Raw genomic sequence first — 20,000 nt, 5'->3', positions numbered from 1 at the left:
AATGGCAGGGTATGGGCCAGACGCTCCAGCGCCATCCATTTTCAGGACTAGTTGATTCGGCAGGTGAGTTGTTACACACTCCTTAGCGGATTCCGACTTCCATGGCCACCGTCCTGCTGTCTATATCAACCAACACCTTTTCTGGGGTCTGATGAGTGTCTCACGAATCAAAGGGAATGGATCACTTGTAACTGGAAATAGGGGTCCTTTAGATCGTTATCTGAACCGCTAATACCTAAATAGGTATTATGAGAACCCTCAATCACGTATTATAGGTGGTAATGGCGGTTTATCTTGGTTCTCCGCCTTATGAATACGTGTCAGCATTATCATTGGGTCTCTTGTGTGTAATGCTTCGTCCACCTGGAGGGAACCACTAATTCGCAGTAGTGATCAGAGATATTGGTGCAAAAAAGTGCAAAATAAAGTGATAAATTTATATTAAAAATGTCTTACCGACACTGCCCTTAAAAAACAACATTTATTCTGTCAGGTGTGTTGGTAGACTCTTAAAAAATCGTGGTGCAGTAGGTCAGATTATGTAACCAAAAATGGTTGACATGTTTCTGCCCCTCTAGTGCCCCAGGAGGGGGTCGTTGGGCATTCTTCAGGACCTTGTGAATGTGCGAACCGGTAGTTTCCAGTTCAAAAAAAGAAGAAGAAAGTTTAAGGTTGTTTCCTTAAACAAATGATCTCTCAGTATCTTAAGGTTATTATTTTCCTACAAAGAAGAACAAATAAAATCAAAGAGACAAAACAATGAAATGCGCACCAATCTAGGTGTTTGTAAAGCAGATACCTTTATAAAAATGGCAATTCTTTATAATACTGTACTGTAAAGCAATATCAAAAATGGCAAATCTTCACTGTACTCAGAGAGAGCGGTCACGGGAGTTGGTGTCTATTGTTATATTATTTAAGCACAGAAAACTGGGTGCGAGGGAGGATAGTGTTTGGGATGTAGTTCTCGCTAACACAATTGAGGTTATTGCGGTGGAGTAGTCTTGAACTTGTGGAAATATGGATTTGTCTGGTCAGTTATGTCCCCTATCTTGGACCCCAACGGTTTCATGTATAAATCACAAGTACATGTATGATCCCTCCAGTTCCAGTTATGAAGACGCAAACACATGTGTGTCCACCGCCAACATGTCCTCTTTCAGATTCGCCATGAATGGGCCGGATATTCCATTCCTAAGTATGAAAGGCCACCGGCTTTATATGGTTCACTTATGCCATTTTACAGTCCAGGCAAGTAGGCCCTGATTCTGCCATCAAGCTTTTCCTGCCTTCTGCCTCTGAAAGCTTCAGTCTGAGCTCGCATCTGTATCCATGAACTTTGTCCTCATTCTCTGCGCAGCTAACGGTGCCTGACATCAGCCTGTTGCCTGCCAAAAACTGTATTTCACCTTCGAAATTATCTGCTCCGCTCCCTACCCAATGCATTCCTGACTAGTAGTTTAAGTAAACATTCTTCCAGCTACCGAGCAAAGGGCCCGGCTTCTCTGTCTTTATGCAAGTAATTCATAGCCCTGTTACTATGGAAGATTCCTGCCCCCGCATCTAGTGTAGACACTTAGACGCTTGTACACGCACTCACAGTCAGTATAGTCAGTATAGAATAAGATTCTACTCCAAGAAGACCTCTCTTTTGGATAACATAGTTCTTTAAACATAGGATGTTAGATATGATTTGGGATTAGGTTGACTTGACCCTCCAGACTTCTGTCGCCACATGTAGAGCTAAATGTCAAGTCCCCTTCACCCCCTAGTTGCACGTCAATCACACGTCACGCTGCTGCGCGCGCATTTCTGCCAAGTATTTCTGCTGACATTGCGAAATTCTTTCATGGAACCACCCTATTATGACATCACACCTGATGACGTTCTTTAGTTACACCCAGTTACACCCACTTTTGCTACGCATGTATGTTTTATCTTTACTATCAATTGTTACGCCTCCTGCATTTGTTTCACTGTAATGCCTATTGTATAAAAATGATTACCTATCAATAAAGTACGGTCTTCACTTCCTGAACCTTCGTGGTGATGGAATCTGGAGCTCATCGATTTAAATTGATTATGGAATAAAGCCCGTTCCGAACCTCTAATACCACGGATTCTGCCTCTTATTTTACTGAGCTATTGTTATAGATTTTCCGCATCAAATTAAGTTCCGGTAATTAAATTATTTACCACATAAATGGCGCCCGAACAGGGACACTTTCTCATCTCACGCGCCGGCGGTGCGTTGCAGGCCCGGTCTCCTGTCACAGCTGGACGGACAACGACGCGTACCCACAGGATTTCCTGTATCTCCCTCCTGCCGAGCGGGGGTAACTGAGGCTGCGATCAACACCCAGACGAGGCGGTGAGAAGTGCGAAGTATCCAGACCAGAGCCTAGCTGAGAGAGCAAGATCCGAGGTATACAGAGGCCCACCAGTTTCCGAAGTTTCCGAAGTTCCGAGTCGAGTCCAGTCCGGTTCAAGTTCAGTTCAGTTCCGAGGCCTTCCGTTCCGAGCTACCCGGTGAGTACCATTATCGGGGAGGCGTTCTGACGTGCACATAGGTTGTGCCGGTCAAGACGGGTTTGGGTACACAAATCCGGTCTGCACTGTTTCAGCAGTGTATCTGTACTGTTTAGCAGTATATCAAGTATGTCTAGTATATAATTCAGAATTTACCTAGTTAGTATCGAGTATTATGCTTAGGGACTAGTTCCCTAATTGGCCATCATTGTCTATTTTGTTTAAATGTTAAATGTTAAAATGTTTTAAATACGTTCTGTATATTGTGGTGTGAATGACTGTTCATTATTGTGTTTTATGGTATTAAACGTGTTCAAAATTAGGTATCAGATCAGTTCTCAAATATGCCGCTCTTTTCGAAATTAAGACAGATCACAACTAGAAAAGGGGTACTCGAAGAAGCTGTTCCCATTCCTCCTAGGGACACTCCAGGGTACTTCATGTATCATAAACATGGCCTAGACGCCATATTATTTCTTGATCTATGGGTAGACTACACCAAGGAATTACCAGAAAGTCAGAGGTGGCCCGCAGCTGGGACCTGGGATGCAGATTGCATCGTGAAAGTAGAGGAAGAATTATGGAAAAGGAAAGCTAGACAGTCACAGAAAGACGCCATTGAATTATGGCGTAAAGAATCGTATAGACGTACAGAAAAAGCACGTAGACAGGAAGAGAAGAGTAAGGAGAATTCAAATAAAGTTCGAGAAAGTGTATTAATTGAAGAAGGTACTCGAGTAAAGTCAGAACAAACCGACAGACAAAGAAATGCCCTTGTGAATGGTATGTATCCTCTTCTGGCCGAAGGACTACCTAAGGCTACTCCGGAAATACCGAGAGACTTGCCACCCCCATTGTTTCCGATAAAAGCACATCCCAAAGGGCATCCCAGAACCGCAGAAGATGTTTTTCTTTCCTCTTATTTAGACGACGCAGCTCCCGAGTATGCTAATGCTGCGCCACATAGACCGTCTGCGGAGGGGGTTCAACGCCGAGACCCTCCTTCGTCTGTACCTCTGCAACAGCAAACCCCGACACAAGTTCCGGCAAGCACATCTGTTTCTACATCCGCATCCACACCTATGGTTGCTATATCTCGTTCAACGAATCCTTTCACATCCAGCACCCCAGGTGGTGCTACCGGAGGTACATCAAGCATTTTTTCTACGCCACCCAGAACAAATAAACTTTCCTTTCAAGAAATAGCCCACCAACGTACGCCCAAACTAGTAACTCCCAACACGCTCAAGGAACTTCTAATAGACTGTAGATATGACCCTGTGCCCGGAAAAGGGGACGAAATGATGCTGGCATCATTACGTATCCGACGAGCTGCAATATATTTAGGGAAGCTACCAGGAATGACTGCACATTTAGAAAATATATATCATTTTGTTCAATCAGGGCGAGACCCTGAGAGTATTAACAGAGCCATGGAGTATCAAAAGGTGGAAATACAGGGGGAACTGTTACGTTTCCTCATAAACTGTGCGATCAGAAATCAAGATCAACCAGGGGTAAATCCGGAAGAAATGCAGATTCTTACCACATGGGGTAAGAATATATCAGAGGGGAGACACGATAAACGATCATGTATAGTAGCTATGAGCCGAAAGATCCGCAAAGAAATAGAACGAATACACGAGGAAAGATTAGCAGTAGACGAACAAGAACAAACCGAGGACGAGGAAGAATTAGAACTGCCCACAGGACAGTTAGAAACTATGGCCTATGTAGGTAGAGGAAGATCTTGTAATATTACTAGATGCTTTACTGATCCGACATGTCCGATACGTTCAGATAATAACAGAAAATTCCAAACTCCTATAATAAATATAAGGTCCCCCGAACATTCATTCCAAGCCGCTGACAAATTACTCCGAGAACGAAGGGGTTATCATATACTAGATTCTATGGACGAACAAGAATTAGCCAGGTCAGCCGTTCACTGGGTTGATAGTCCTGGAAAATATGGTGATGATACACTAGTACATACGTTTTTGAACCTCGCCCCAGATGAACAGCGTTTAGCTGGTATCTATATGATTCAACAACTCCTTATATTGTATAAAAACCAACACTCAGATCCTGGTCCCTTACCTGATATATTGACTGAATTACTCACGAATAAATGGAGAGGTTCCGGTACTAAGTTAATTAGAGAAATACTAGAATCTAGAAGGCAGTATATTCTTTTTGTATGTCCTGAACATGTCTCATTGCCCATCAAGGAAAGAACGACGTATTACATGGATAGACAGAATCCCTTACGCGAAGTGCACCCGATAAAGGGTGATGACAATGAGTTTAAACGTGTGTTTGTATACACACCCATATCTAAAATAGAACTATTAGAAATGAAGAAAGTGGTACCCAGTCATGATAAAGACCCAGCAGGTTTCCATCGTGAAATTAAAGATATGTTACTCATGGGAGAATATACCTACCCCGACATTATGACAATATTGAAGGTATTAATGCCTGCGGGCATTTACGAAAAACTCAAGGAAAAGGATTGGGAGGTGGGAGACCAGAAGATAGATTGGACAGCATTAGAAAACGAAGAAAAAGCTCGAGGTCCAGGTTCAGGGCTCGGGGACAAGATCAAAGCACTACCAGGGCTACTAGTACAGGTACTGCCACGTTTATTAACTACGAAAAAGGAAGACTGGGGTGCAATCTCAGCCTGTAAACAAAAATCAGATGAAGACACTAGTGATTTCTATTCCCGATTTGAGAAATGTTTTGGTATAAATAGTGGAATAAAAGCAAGTAGCGAGTCGTATCCACATCTGTTTGTGACAAAGTTAGTTGAAAATGCCTTGCCCCAAGTTAAGAATAGAGTATTGAAGTTCGAGAGTACCTGGCAAGGTAACACTCCGTCGCAAATGTTACAAATGCTACAGTATCATCACAATAGAATTAGAGAAGAACAAGAACATGAACATAGACGCATGAAAGACACGAAAATGAAAATGCTAGTTTCCCAGACAGTGCCAGCTGACGGTCATAAGAAGGGTATAACACAGTCCAGTGTTTCAACAGGTCCTGTAAAAGGGACGTGCAACTATTGTAAACAGCCAGGTCATTATGTACACGATTGTCCAGTTTTAAAACATAATATTGCCATAGGTAACGCAAAAGAAAGACCACGACCAATTAGACAGGATCAGAACCAACAAGGAGCTCCGCAGCATGCACAGTCCATGCCAGCTCCGCAACAGTCTATGCCAGCTCCACCACCGCAGCCTATTGCTGCCACACAAACAACGACCCGACAGATGTATCAGACCGCACAGTATGACTATCCTGATTATCAACGATACTCATGAAACAGCCTAGAGAGGGAAGTTGGCTTACCCCTTATTGAGGTCCCTGTAGATCAAGAAGGACCTTATGTACACAGTGAACTATTAGGCCAAGATAGAAAATTCTTACTTGATACAGGGGCAAGCTGAACAACAATAAAACGTAGTGAAGTTCCAGGGGCACCCCTCTCAGGCGCACAGAATATTTCCCTTGGCTTTTCAGGAAAACCTATCATTAACGAAGTAACACAGCCTCTTCCACTTACGATCGGTCCCTTGACACGAACTACAGATTTATTACTTACCAAATCATGTCCAGAAAACTTGTTAGGCATAAAAACTTTGAAAGCTCTATGAGCTATTATATGTTGTTCTCCAGAAGGAGTAAGATTATTTTTACGTGATTTCAAAGGGCACTACGTGTCCCGAGACATGGATCACCGACTACAGACCTTACCGACACATTTATGGGCACAAGGTCCTACAGATGTTGGTTGCATGAACATTACACCATATCGAGTCACACTAAAGGCAGGAGTGGTACTTCCACGAATGCGACAATACAAGTTACCCCCAGATGCTGTAGTGGCTTTACTACAAATCATTGACGAGCTTATTACCCAAGGAGTGGTTGTGGAAACTGACTCCAATGTATGTAATTCACCGATAATTCCGATTCTTAAACGAACCGATCCAACAGCTCCGCCAGTATATCGATTGGTTATTGATCTGCGCGAATTAAATAAATGCATAGTACCACAATACCCCGTAGTCCCAGACATTTCTTCATTACTGACAGCCATTGATTCCGAAGCAACATTCTTTACTGAAATTGATCTCAAAAATGCCTTTTTCAGCGTCCCAATAGATCCGGAAAGCCAATACTTGTTCGGATTTAGTTTAAATGGACGTAGCTTTAAATTCACACGCGCACCTCAAGGATTTACAGAAAGCCCCAGCATTTATAGCCAAGCACTGAAACGAGAACTCGACAGTATCCACATGCCAGTCAACACTGCCCTGCTTCAATATGTCGATGATCTGCTGATCACCGCTAGAAGCGAACCTGAATGTGAGAGAGCCTCACTGACGGTATTACAATTTTTGGCCGAAAAGGGGCACAAGGTGTCCCCTTCTAAGCTGCAATTCTGTGTCCAGCGAGTTGTTTACCTTGGTCACTCGCTGTCCAAGGAGGGAAGGCAGCTTACACCAGATCGCATCCAGCTAATTGCTAATATGCCGATACCCAAGACACAAAAGGAGGTGCGGGCTTTCATAGGCCTCACTTCATATTGTAGGCAGTGGATCCCTCAGTATGCATTTCTAGCAAAACCACTCATTCAATTGACAACACAGGAGGCAGCCACATCGACTGTTCTCCCTTGGACTCAGGAACATACACAAGCTTTTGAAAGCCTAAAGAAAGCCTTATGCCAAGCACCTGTTTTAGCAACACCGTGTTACAATAAACAGTTTACACTCTTCTTTACAGAACGCGAAGGTACTGCCTTGTCAGTACTCACACAGGAACAAGCAGGTTCACACAAACCATGTGCTTATTTTTCTAGTACATTAGATCCCGTAGCTCAGGCTTTGCCTGCGTGCCTGAAATCAGTGGCAGCAACAGCTTTAGCAATCAGACAAAGCGATGCCATAGTATTAGGACATCCATTGACAGTACAAGTACCACATGCAGTAGAGGTTCTCTTGAACCGCACACAAACACAACATTTGACTATAGCACGACTTACTGGTTACGAATTAACATTGTTTCAGCCACATATAGAAATCAGACGTTGTAGTACATTGAATCCTGCCACACTGTTACCTATAAATGGAACAGACCCACTTGCACATGATTGTATTGAAGTTATCACTATCACGACGAAACCCAGACAAGATTTGACAGACGTCCCATTGTCAGACCCAGACCTGACGTTGTATGTAGATGGTTCATGTATGAGAACAGGTACAGGAGAGCTAGTGGCCGCTTACGCAGTCACAACAGACACTGAAATCATTGAAACAAATTGCATAAATACCTTGTCCGCTCAAGCAGCAGAGCTCATCGCTCTGACACAAGCCTGTATTCAAGCCACAAATAAAAAAGTCAACATATACACTGATTCACGTTATGCATTCGGAGTTGTACATGACTTCGGCGTGCTGTGGCGAGAGAGAGGTTATTTAACTTCTCACGGTGCCCACATTCAGCACGGACCCCTTATTCATGCCTTATTAGATGCAATACATCTACCCACTGCAATATCAATTATGAAATGTAAAGCTCATACGAAAGTTACTGATATCATTTCTCAAGGCAATGATCTAGCTGATAGAACAGCTAAACAGACTGCTCAAACTCAAACATCCGACATGACAAAGACAATAGTCCCGACACCAACACATTGCATGATGGTTAAGGATCCCGCTCTTGACGTGATCGACATACAGACACATGCTACACCAGACGAAATAAAGAAATGGACTGAATTAGGAGGGATCCAAACGGATCAAGGATGGATGACGAAGGAAAAATCTGTGTGGTTCCTTCCTGATTCAATGGTCCAAGTCGTTATTAACACTGTACATAGTCCAGCACATCTAGGAGAAAAAGCTATGCTAGACAGCATCCAACACATTTGGTTCAACAAACATTTACGAGCAGCAGCTAAACAAAAAGTCCGTACCTGTATGATCTGTTGTCAGTTTAACCCAGGTAAAAGCATTCCCGTAGAACAGGGTGGATTTCAGCCTCCTGATCACCCTTTTGAAGTCCTCCAGATGGATTATATCCAGATGGAACGATGTCGAGGATTCAAATATGTTCTCGTAGTTGTCTGTGCTCTTTCCCGTTGGACAGAGGCATACCCGGTTTCAGATTACACTGCCCCGACTACTGCCAAACAGTTAGTTCGAGAATTCTTCCCACGGTACGGTTTACCACGTGTTGTCTACTCAGATAACGGCCAGCCGTTCTCATCCGAACTAATGAAACACGTTTCACTTTTGTTAGGCTATCAGTGGAAGTTTCACTGTGTCCGACACCCCGAGGCAGCAGGTCTCGTGGAACGACATAACCAGACCCTGAAAATTAGATTGTCCAAAATTTGTAGAGAGAAAGGTGTCGACTGGGTAGTAGCCTTACCCGTTGCACTCTTTTACATGAGAATGGTAGCACACTCTCGAACAGGGCTATCCCCGTATGAGGTGATCTTCGGTAGACCACCAAATATGTGGGGGACGCCTATACCACGCAAAATAACTGATATTGACTGTAATATGCTGACAGATTACTTGGCTTCCTTGATGTCTGCACTACAATCTTGTCGTTCACAGGTAGCTGCAGCCTTTCCCGACAACACCGAGGTGAAACCCCATGACGTACTTCCAGGGGATTTAGTTCTAGTGAGGAACTTTGATCGGAAGTCTCAGCTGGATCCTAGGTGGAAGTCACCTCAGCTCGTACTGCTAACGACGAGGATAGCCGTAAAGATCGAAGGACGAAAAGGCTGGATACATTCAAGTCATATCAAGAAATTTCATGGACTACCGTCAGACGTAAACGACACACTTTGCGTGTCTTCCCCGATTGACTCTAAACTTCCTTTGGTTGAACTGAATAGCCATGAACTATACAGACTAAAACTCAGGTCTAACCAGTCAGGCAATTTGATTGTTTAAGTCCTCTCCAAGGTGAAGCGGTCGAATTTGTCTCTGACATGTATCCCTTAGACCTGTACAGAGAAAGAAACAAAAGGATAAAGCTGAAACGACATGCGTACTGTAAATCACTGCGTAGTCATTGCACAGTGACGTTATTAATTCTGTTTTTCTTAAGTCTTTTAGTAATTACTGCAAGTATATTGTTGCACATATATTATCCTATTTCTAGACATGTTTATAATGTTACTGCTGAACATTCTTTTAGTGAATTACCTCCGCATGAATTGTCTTATAGATTTGCGCTGCGCAATAACACTTTTATTAGTATGTTACATCATTCCCATCAGGTTAGCAATGCTACAAATTGTTGGATATGTGGTCGACTCCCTCCCTATCAGAACTATAAAGGAATTCTACCTCTCTTTCCATACCCGTTCACACACAACGGCTCCTGTGGAGCATGGTTTAGTTTAATTAATTCCCTAGATTCGAATTCTGCAGTTTACCAGAACAACTGGGTATGGGGAAATCTGAACTTAGTTTTACTCAAAGTCTGTCACCCCAACAAGGAGGGACTTCCCAAAAGAACAGGAACTGATCTAGAAAATGAAGTATATGGATTAGGTAATTTTACGCTTAATCTCATGATCTTGAATATCGAGTCCGAAGCTACTCCAATTTTGCCCGCCATGTCAGTATTTCCAGTAAAAGGTAAATTATGTGTAAGAAAGAATGGTTCCATACATATGGGCCATAGTAGATGCACCACTGTAATAGAATTTAGTGATCAAGGCAAGTCTACATTTAGAGCTTCCCGCCATTCCTACTTCATATGTGGTCAGACGGCATACATACGTTTGCCACTAGATTGGGATGGTACCTGCTACATCGGATTCCTTTTGCCACCTGTTTTCCTAGCTCCTCCTGATTATCACAGAAATACTCATTTAGTACACAATAGAGAAAGGAGAGATCTCCCAATAGTCGATTACACTGAGACAGCATGGGAAAAATACACAGATTTCAATAAAGGTCTCTTTCCCTATATAGGTACAGTTACCAATAGTAAGCTGATACGTAGATTAACCAGAACCCTTGAAGCAGTAGTGAACGAAACTATTCCCGCCTTAGGCAATTTAACAGAAGAGCAGTCTGCTATGTGGATTGTTGTGCTTCAAAATCGTCTTGTCCTTGACGTCATCCTGGCCGATAGGGGCGGAGCTTGTAGGGTCATCGGATCAAGTTGTTGCATTTTCATACCAGAAAATTCGCCATCTGTATATAAAGCCATAACTCGCCTTCATAAGATTGTAAGCCAGATACACCAGAATCCAGGCACCTGGACTTGGTCCGGTTGGTTTTGGAGTGTATTATCTACCTTTGGATGGAAGGTCCTATCCTTCCTAGGTATTGGCTTCCTCATATTATTCAGTTGCTGTCTATGCCTACAATGTGGACCAGCGATCTGTGGTCTGTGTGCCACATCGTGTATTCCACCACCAAGATTTCATTCATCAAGGAAGAAGAAAGAAGAACAAATGATGCTATATGAACAGATCAATGGATTGATAAAGATTGATATCTCTTGACGGGCAAGTAGGGGACAAGGAGGGAATGTGGAAATATGGATTTGTCTGGTCAGTTATGTCCCCTATCTTGGACCCCAACGGTTTCATGTATAAATCACAAGTACATGTATGATCCCTCCAGTTCCAGTTATGAAGACGCAAACACATGTGTGTCCACCGCCAACATGTCCTCTTTCAGATTCGCCATGAATGGGCCGGATATTCCATTCCTAAGTATGAAAGGCCACCGGCTTTATATGGTTCACTTATGCCATTTTACAGTCCAGGCAAGTAGGCCCTGATTCTGCCATCAAGCTTTTCCTGCCTTCTGCCTCTGAAAGCTTCAGTCTGAGCTCGCATCTGTATCCATGAACTTTGTCCTCATTCTCTGCGCAGCTAACGGTGCCTGACATCAGCCTGTTGCCTGCCAAAAACTGTATTTCACCTTCGAAATTATCTGCTCCGCTCCCTACCCAATGCATTCCTGACTAGTAGTTTAAGTAAACATTCTTCCAGCTACAGAGCAAAGGGCCCGGCTTCTCTGTCTTTATGCAAGTAATTCATAGCCCTGTTACTATGGAAGATTCCTGCCCCCGCATCTAGTGTAGACACTTAGACGCTTGTACACGCACTCACAGTCAGTATAGTCAGTATAGAATAAGATTCTACTCCAAGAAGACCTCTCTTTTGGATAACATAGTTCTTTAAACATAGGATGTTAGATATGATTTGGGATTAGGTTGACTTGACCCTCCAGACTTCTGTCGCCACATGTAGAGCTAAATGTCAAGTCCCCTTCACCCCCTAGTTGCACGTCAATCACACGTCACGCTGCTGCGCGCGCATTTCTGCCAAGTATTTCTGCTGACATTGCGAAATTCTTTCATGGAACCACCCTATTATGACATCACACCTGATGACGTTCTTTAGTTACACCCAGTTACACCCACTTTTGCTACGCATGTATGTTTTATCTTTACTATCAATTGTTACGCCTCCTGCATTTGTTTCACTGTAATGCCTATTGTATAAAAATGATTACCTATCAATAAAGTACGGTCTTCACTTCCTGAACCTTCGTGGTGATGGAATCTGGAGCTCATCGATTTAAATTGATTATGGAATAAAGCCCGTTCCGAACCTCTAATACCACGGATTCTGCCTCTTATTTTACTGAGCTATTGTTATAGATTTTCCGCATCAAATTAAGTTCCGGTAATTAAATTATTTACCACAAACTGATCGAGTGAAATATCGGGCATCAAAAAACACGTCACATCGTAGTTTTCTAGCAGAAACTATTAGTCATGTAAGTGGTGTGCTTGCAAACATAAATTGTCCCTTAGTACTTGGAGAGAGAAAGAGAAAAAAGGGGAGTTACCTTAAGGCGCATCCGTGTTGCGGCTGCTGCCTTGCCACCGTAAGCGCGTAGTCTGCAATGGAAAGAAAACGGGATAGGGCAGGGATGGGTAGGGAGTTGGGAGGTTAGAAATACCGTATAATCGTTGATGGCTGCAGGATTGGTTGCCGTTGGAAGGATTCTTCATTCGTACCTCCTTTGTGGGCTATGCACAACTTGTGCTGACGCTGGCTTGCAGGGCTCGTACTGAACGAGATCCCGTGTTCTTGCCGCTTTGTACTCTCGTGATGAAAATCGAGGAGGGACTCTACCTGTCACTGTTTATGTGAATCGAGGAAGGACTCACTGTGTGTGTGACGTGTTTAGCACAATAAAGTTAGGCTCTTATTTAAAAAAATGAAAAAATAAACAAGGAAGTTAAAAAAAGAGAGCTTGCTTGAAATATGTGGCTGGAAAATGTTATGTATATAATGGTAATGTATTTACACACTTCATTTCCTGACGACGAGACGTCTGAAAATCCCATCGGATAGTTATAGTTGTTTTTTCGCGTTAAAAAAGGGGGGGGGGGCAGGTTAAGGTCAATGCCTGTTCGCGGCGTATAAATCAGAATATTATTCATTGTATCATGGGTACAGGGTGAAGGTCTGTCCGACTTAGTTCAGAGAAAGCTCTTCAAGTTGCGGGTGTAGAAGGTCAAGATCTGTCAGAGAAGTTATTTGAAACTCAACCAGGGTATGTTATCGTTCAATCCTTTAGTGTCTGTACATAGACCGTGTACCCATCTCTGTTCTCTTTCAAATAGGATTTTTTCAGCATTGGTCTTCGATCCTAGTAGTGTTTCAATTACAATCCATTTCAAATCATCCACTGTGTGTTTTTGTTCAATGAAATGTCGGCTCATCTTTGTAGTTTCCCGTTTGCATTTTACATTACTCCTGTGCTCGCAAATTCTTACTTTGATTTTCCTACATGACATTCCGATGTATCTAAGATTGCAAGGACACGTGATCATGTAGATGACGAAGGATGTATTACAGTTTGTGTGTTGTCTTATGGTCCACTTGAGGTTTGACGTTAGTTGGACAGTCTTGGTTGATGTAGTTAGGTGACATACTGAGCACTGTCCACAGGGGTAATGACCTGTGACTGGTTGTAAGTCCCACAGGGTGTTGGTCGTTTTTGGGGGAGGAAGAGGTGGTCGTGTATGTACCAGGATATCTTTCATGTTCCTTGTCCTTCTGTTGGCAAACCTTGGTTTGTGCCATTTTAAAGTACCTGAGGTCAGAATACGCCAATTTCTGTTGATTATTTTCTTTACAGCATTGCTCGCTGTACTGTAGGTTGTCACACATGTAGGTGTATCATCTGTAGGATCTCTCTGTATTGTTTCCAGTAGACAATCCCTTGGCTGATTTCTCGCCCTTTTTTTGCATTTAGATATTATTTTGGTTGGATAGTCTCGTTTCAGAAGCTTTTGGCTGAGGTCACTTGATTGCTTTTTGTATTCCGTTAGATCACTGCAGTTACGCTTCAGCCTTAAGAACTGACTGTATGGTAGGTTTTCTTTTAACGGACGAGGATGGAAACTGTTAAATGATAATAGACTGTTTCTGGCAGTCGGTTTGAAGAAAGTTCGTGTCTCGATGGTGTCTTCTTCAATGTAAATGGTGAGATCTAAAAAATCCAGCTGTGTGTTATTGGCTGTATAAGTGAACCTCAAACATTCATCTTGTTCATTCATCCATTGGTGAAAATTCCTCAGGCTTTTTTGATCACCTTCCCAAATCACTATGATGTCGTCGATGTATCGTTTCCAAAAACGGATGTTAGTTTGATATGGATTCCTTGCATTTTGTATATAGGTTTTTTCAAAGGTGCTTACGTAGAGTCCCGCTACGCTCGGCGCAAATGTGCTCCCCATAGATGTTCCGTGTCGCTGTTGGTATAGTTTCCCTTCGTACTCGAAGTAGTTCTCGGTAAGAGCCAGGGTGCAGCATTGTAAAACAAAATGCCGTGGGGTCTGGTATGTCCAATTTTGATCAAAAAGTATTGTCTCGAGGGTTTCGAGAGTTTTCTGCTGAGGCAGGCTGGTGTACAGACTCTCTACATCAAAACCTGCCAGGAGCATTGTGTTTGAAGTGAAACTTTCATTTTTCAGAAGATTCAGTAGATCACGAGTATCTTTCAGGTAAGTTGGTGTCTGTTGAACCAGAGGCTTCAGGAAATGGTCCGCAAATTGTGAAAGTGGCTCTAGAACAGATCCAATGCCTGACACAATTGGGCGCCCTGGGGGTGGTCTCCTCTCTTTGTGTATTTTAGGGAGAGAATAGAAGTATGGTATTCTTGGGGATGTAGTCTTAAGGAAATCTGCTTCGTTATGTGATATCCACCTGTTGGTTTCGGCTTCTTCTACCATGATCTTGATTATTTGCTGGAGTCTTGCCGTGGGATCGGTTGTAATAACAGTGTAGAATTTCTCGTCGGATAGTAGGTTAAGGCATTGTTGATTGTAGCCTTCCTTGCTTATTAAGACGATTCCTCCTCCTTTGTCTGCTGGTTTTATTATCATGTCTTTGGTGTTTTTCAAGGTTTCCAGAGCTTGTTTCTCAGCTCTCGTTAAATTCATAAATGGTTTTCTTGTTGATTCTGTTAGCTCACCGATTTCCTTCATTATGGCTTGTTCAAATGTCTGGAGCTCAATGGGAACTTGATGATTTAGTGGGCAGAAAGTGGATTTGAGGCGTAATGATGTGTCACCTTCTTTTTTCTCAGTGTCTTTCTTCGAGAAGAAGGCTTTGAGTTTTAACTTTCTACAAAACTCGGCGACTTCACATTTTGTTTTAAAGATATCTAGGTTAGGGGTTGGTACATACCCGAGTCCTTTGTTAAGCACTTTTTCTTGTGCATCCGTCAGGATTGTATCCGTTAGATTGATTACGAGCGAGTCGTGCTCGTTCCTGGTTTCTCCTTGGACATGTTAGACATGCTCCTGGTTTGGACTTGTCTTTCTTGGTCTGTCCACGTCACTCCTTTTCTTCGTCCTCTCTGGTTCGTCTGGCCACGTCCTAAAAAAGGCGGTTGTTGCATATATGGTCCTAGATAGTGTCCCATTGGTGGAGGCCCTGAAGTAAACGGATTCATCCAACCTTGAAAGTTCGGTGTGTATGGTTGGAAGGGGAGTGGTTGTTGGTTGCCGTATTGGGGAATGCGCCAGAAATTTGGTCTTCGCTGTTGTTGGCGTCTATAGGTGCCTCGGTTCCTTCTTGGTTGCCTTGTCTCTACATTGTTCCAGTCTGAACTGTCAGTTGATGTTCCACTAGTGTCGGTATCAGACTGATAATCTGGAATTTCATAATCTTCCTTGCTATATGGGTGCATTTTCTCCATGGAGAAACGTTTTAGATCTTTTCCCAGTTTCTGTATTTTGTTGTTAGTTATGTACTCCTTGGTCTCATTCATGTCTTTATTGATTTCCTCCAGTCTTTTTTTATAGATTGATAATTGAACCATGTTCTTAATTTTGGTTTCATATAGTTGAATTTTGATAGTTAGAGCTTCTGTCAGTCTTGTGGCTGTTTTTATTATTAACACAAGGTAGTCTCTTGTGCACTTCCACGAAATCGCAGACCAATCTTTACGGAATGCTAGATCTTTTAGAAAAATTCGTGGTGCATTGTGTACCCAGAGGCCCCTAGGGGCAGCATTAGCTCGCAAATATTCAGTCATATTGTAAAATGCAAACGGGAAACTATAAAGATGAGCCGACATTTCATTGAACAAAAACACACAGTGGATGATTTGAAATGGATTGTAATTGAAACACTACTAGGATCGAAGACCAATGCTGAAAAAATCCTATTTGAAAGAGAACAGAGATGGGTACACCGTCTATGTACAGACACTAAAGGATTGAACGATAACATACCCTGGTTGAGTTTCAAATAACTTCTCTGACAGATCTTGACCTTCTACACCCGCAACTTGAAGAGCTTTCTCTGAACTAAGTCGGACAGACCTTCACCCTGTACCTATGATACAATGAATAATATTCTGATTTATACGCCGCGAACAGGCATTGACCTTAACCTGCCCCCCCCCCTTTTTTAACGCGAAAAAACAACTATAACTATCCGATGGGATTTTCAGACGTCTCGTCGTCAGGAAATGAAGTGTGTAAATACATTACCATTATATACATAACATTTTCCAGCCACATATTTCAAGCAAGCTCTCTTTTTTTAACTTCCTTGTTTATTTTTTCATTTTTTTAAATAAGAGCCTAACTTTATTGTGCTAAACACGTCACACACACAGTGAGTCCTTCCTCGATTCACATAAACAGTGACAGGTAGAGTCCCTCCTCGATTTTCATCACGAGAGTACAAAGCGGCAAGAACACGGGATCTCGTTCAGTACGAGCCCTGCAAGCCAGCGTCAGCACAAGTTGTGCATAGCCCACAAAGGAGGTACGAATGAAGAATCCTTCCAACGGCAACCAATCCTGCAGCCATCAACGATTATACGGTATTTCTAACCTCCCAACTCCCTACCCATCCCTGCCCTATCCCGTTTTCTTTCCATTGCAGGCTACGCGCTTACGGTGGCAAGGCAGCAGCCGCAACACGGATGCGCCTTAAGGTAACTCCCCTTTTTTCTCTTTCTCTCTCCAAGTACTAAGGGACAATTTATGTTTGCAAGCACACCACTTACATGACTAATAGTTTCTGCTAGAAAACTACGATGTGACGTGTTTTTTGATGCCCGATATTTCACTCGATCAGTTCAAGACTACTCCACCGCAATAACCTCAATTGTGTTAGCGAGAACTACATCCCAAACACTATCCTCCCTCGCACCCAGTTTTCTGTGCTTAAATAATATAACAATAGACACCAACTCCCATGACCGCTCTCTCTGAGTACAGTGAAGATTTGCCATTTTTGACATTGCTTTACAGTACAGTATTATAAAGAATTGCCATTTTTATAAAGGTATCTGCTTTACAAACACCTAGATTGGTGTGCATTTCATTGTTTTGTCTCTTTGATTTTATTTGTTCTTCTTTGTAGGAAAATAATAACCTTAAGATACTGAGAGATCATTTGTTTAAGAAAACAACCTTAAACTTTCTTCTTCTTTTTTTGAACTGGAAACTACCGGTTCGCACATTCACAAGGTCCTGAAGAATGCCCTCCTGGGGCACTAGAGGGGCAGAAACATGTCGACCATTTTTTGATTTGGAAACCGAAATGTGCAGTGGTTACATAATCTGACCTACTGCACCACGATTTTTTAAGAGTCTACCAACACACCTGACAGAATAAATTTTGTTTTTTAAGGGCAGTGTCGGTAAGACATTTTTAATATAAATTTATCACTTTATTTTGCACTTTTTTGCACCAATATCTCTGATCACTACTGCGAATTAGTGGTTCCCTCCAGGTGGAGGAAGCATTACACACAAGAGACCCAATGATAATGCTGACACGTATTCATAAGGCGGAGAACCAAGATAAACCGCCATTACCACCTATAATACGTGATTGAGGGTTCTCATAATACCTATTTAGGTATTAGCGGTTCAGATAACGATCTAAAGGACCCCTATTTCCAGTTACAAGTGATCCATTCCCTTTGATTCGTGATATACAATTAGGAAGAAGAATGGATGACTGCTCCTTCTAGCTCCCTTCTTTTGATTGTAAGGTCTGATGAGTGTCGGCATCGGGCGCCTTAACCCGGCGTTCGGTTCATCCCGCAGCGCCAGTTCTGCTTACCAAAAGTGGCCCACTAGGCACTCGCGTTCTATGCCCGGCTCCACGCCAGCAAGCCGGGCTTCTTACCCATTTAAAGTTTGAGAATAGGTTGAGATCGTTTCATCCCCAAGACCTCTAATCATTCGCTTTACCAGATAAAACTGGGGGCTCCGAGGGCCAGCTATCCTGAGGGAGACTTCGGAGGGAACCAGCTACTAGATGGTTCGATTAGTCTTTCGCCCCTATACCCAGGTCGGACGACCAATTTGCACGTCAGGACTGCTACGGACATCCACCAGAGTTTCCTCTGGCTTCGTCCTGCCCAAGCATAGTTCACCATCTTTCGGGTCCTATCACACACGCTCATGCTTCACCTCTCCAACGGAGAGGGCGAGATGGGCCGGTGTTGCGCTCGCCGCTGGAAGTGCGGCGGGATCCCACCTCAGCCGGCGCGCGCCGGCCCTCACCTTCATTGCGCCACAGGGTTTCGCTCGGCCCTCTGACTCGCACACGTGTTAGACTCCTTGGTCCGTGTTTCAAGACGGGTCGGGTGGGTAACCGACATCGCCGCAGACCCCTGGCGCCTGGCGTGGGCCTCCCCGCCCGGCGGCGCGACGCAGTCGGGGTGCACTGGGAACAGTACGCCCCAGTCGACAGACGCGCCGGGAGCAGTGGGCCCCGTCCCCCCTTCAACCGCCCCGGCGCGCCCCAAGGGGCGGCCGGGAATGGGTGCCCGGGGGAGGGCGCGGAGGCTGTCAAATCTCCCTCGGCCCTGCAGACACGGCAACGCTGTTACCAGGGGAGCTGTAACACCCTGTACACACTGTAACAGCCACCTGCCACCCCGAGGCCTTCCCAGCCGGCCCGGAGCCGGTTGCGGCGCACCGCCGCAGAGGAAATGCACCCTGCGGGGGCCGGGTAGGGCCCGGGCGCTGGTCCCGAGGAGGGGATCCGGAACTCTCGGGCCACCGACCTTCCCGCCGTGTTGAATCCTCTGGGCGGACTGCACGGACCCCACCCATTTACCTCTCCACGGTTTCACGCCCTCTTGAACTCTCACTTCAAAGTTCTTTTCAACTTTCCCTTACGGTACTTATTGGCTATCGGTCTCGTGCCCGTATTTAGCCTTAGATGGAGTTTACCACCCGCTTTGGGCTGCATTCCCAAGAAACCCGACTCCGAGAAGACCCGATCCCGGCACGCCGGAGGCCGCTACTGGCCTGACACCGTCCGCGGGGTGAGCCTCGATCAGAAGGACTTGGGCCCCCTGAGCGACGCTGGGGAGTCGGTCTTCTGTACGTCACATTTCCCGAGCCCGCCACCGGGCGGGGATTCGGCACTGGGCTCTTCTCTCTTCACTCGCAATTACTGGGGGAATCCTGGTTAGTTTCTTTCCCTCCGCCTAGTAATATGCTTAAATTCAGCGGGTCGCCACGTCTGATCTGAGGTCGTAGTTGGAAAGAAAACGCCGGAGCGTTAAGGAAACCGGGGAAGGCCAGACCCCTGCCGGAGCAGGGGCCTGGAGTACCCGGCAGTGTGCGCCCTCTTTCCCCAGATCGCATCTGGAGGGGTTTCGCCCTCGCCGGGAAGCCGGCCGCGGAGGAGGGCGCCCAAGGCTCACGGGCAGCCGGTGGGACACCACAGACAGCCACGCAGCCAGGCGCCCCGGGACGCGCCCGTGGTGGACTGGTTGCCAGGCCCCTTCTCGGGGGTCAGGCGCACCGGCGGCGTACCTCCGTGGCAGGACCTGGCGAGGGACCCTGCCACAGGTGATTGGGGGGGTCTGACCTTGTGGGGGGATGAAGAGGAA

The sequence above is a fragment of the Triturus cristatus genome, chromosome 1_1 (assembly GCF_964204655.1).
Source record: "Triturus cristatus chromosome 1_1, aTriCri1.1, whole genome shotgun sequence".
Classification (NCBI taxonomy): domain Eukaryota; kingdom Metazoa; phylum Chordata; class Amphibia; order Caudata; family Salamandridae; genus Triturus; species Triturus cristatus.
Note: the sequence above shows the minus strand (reverse complement) of the source record.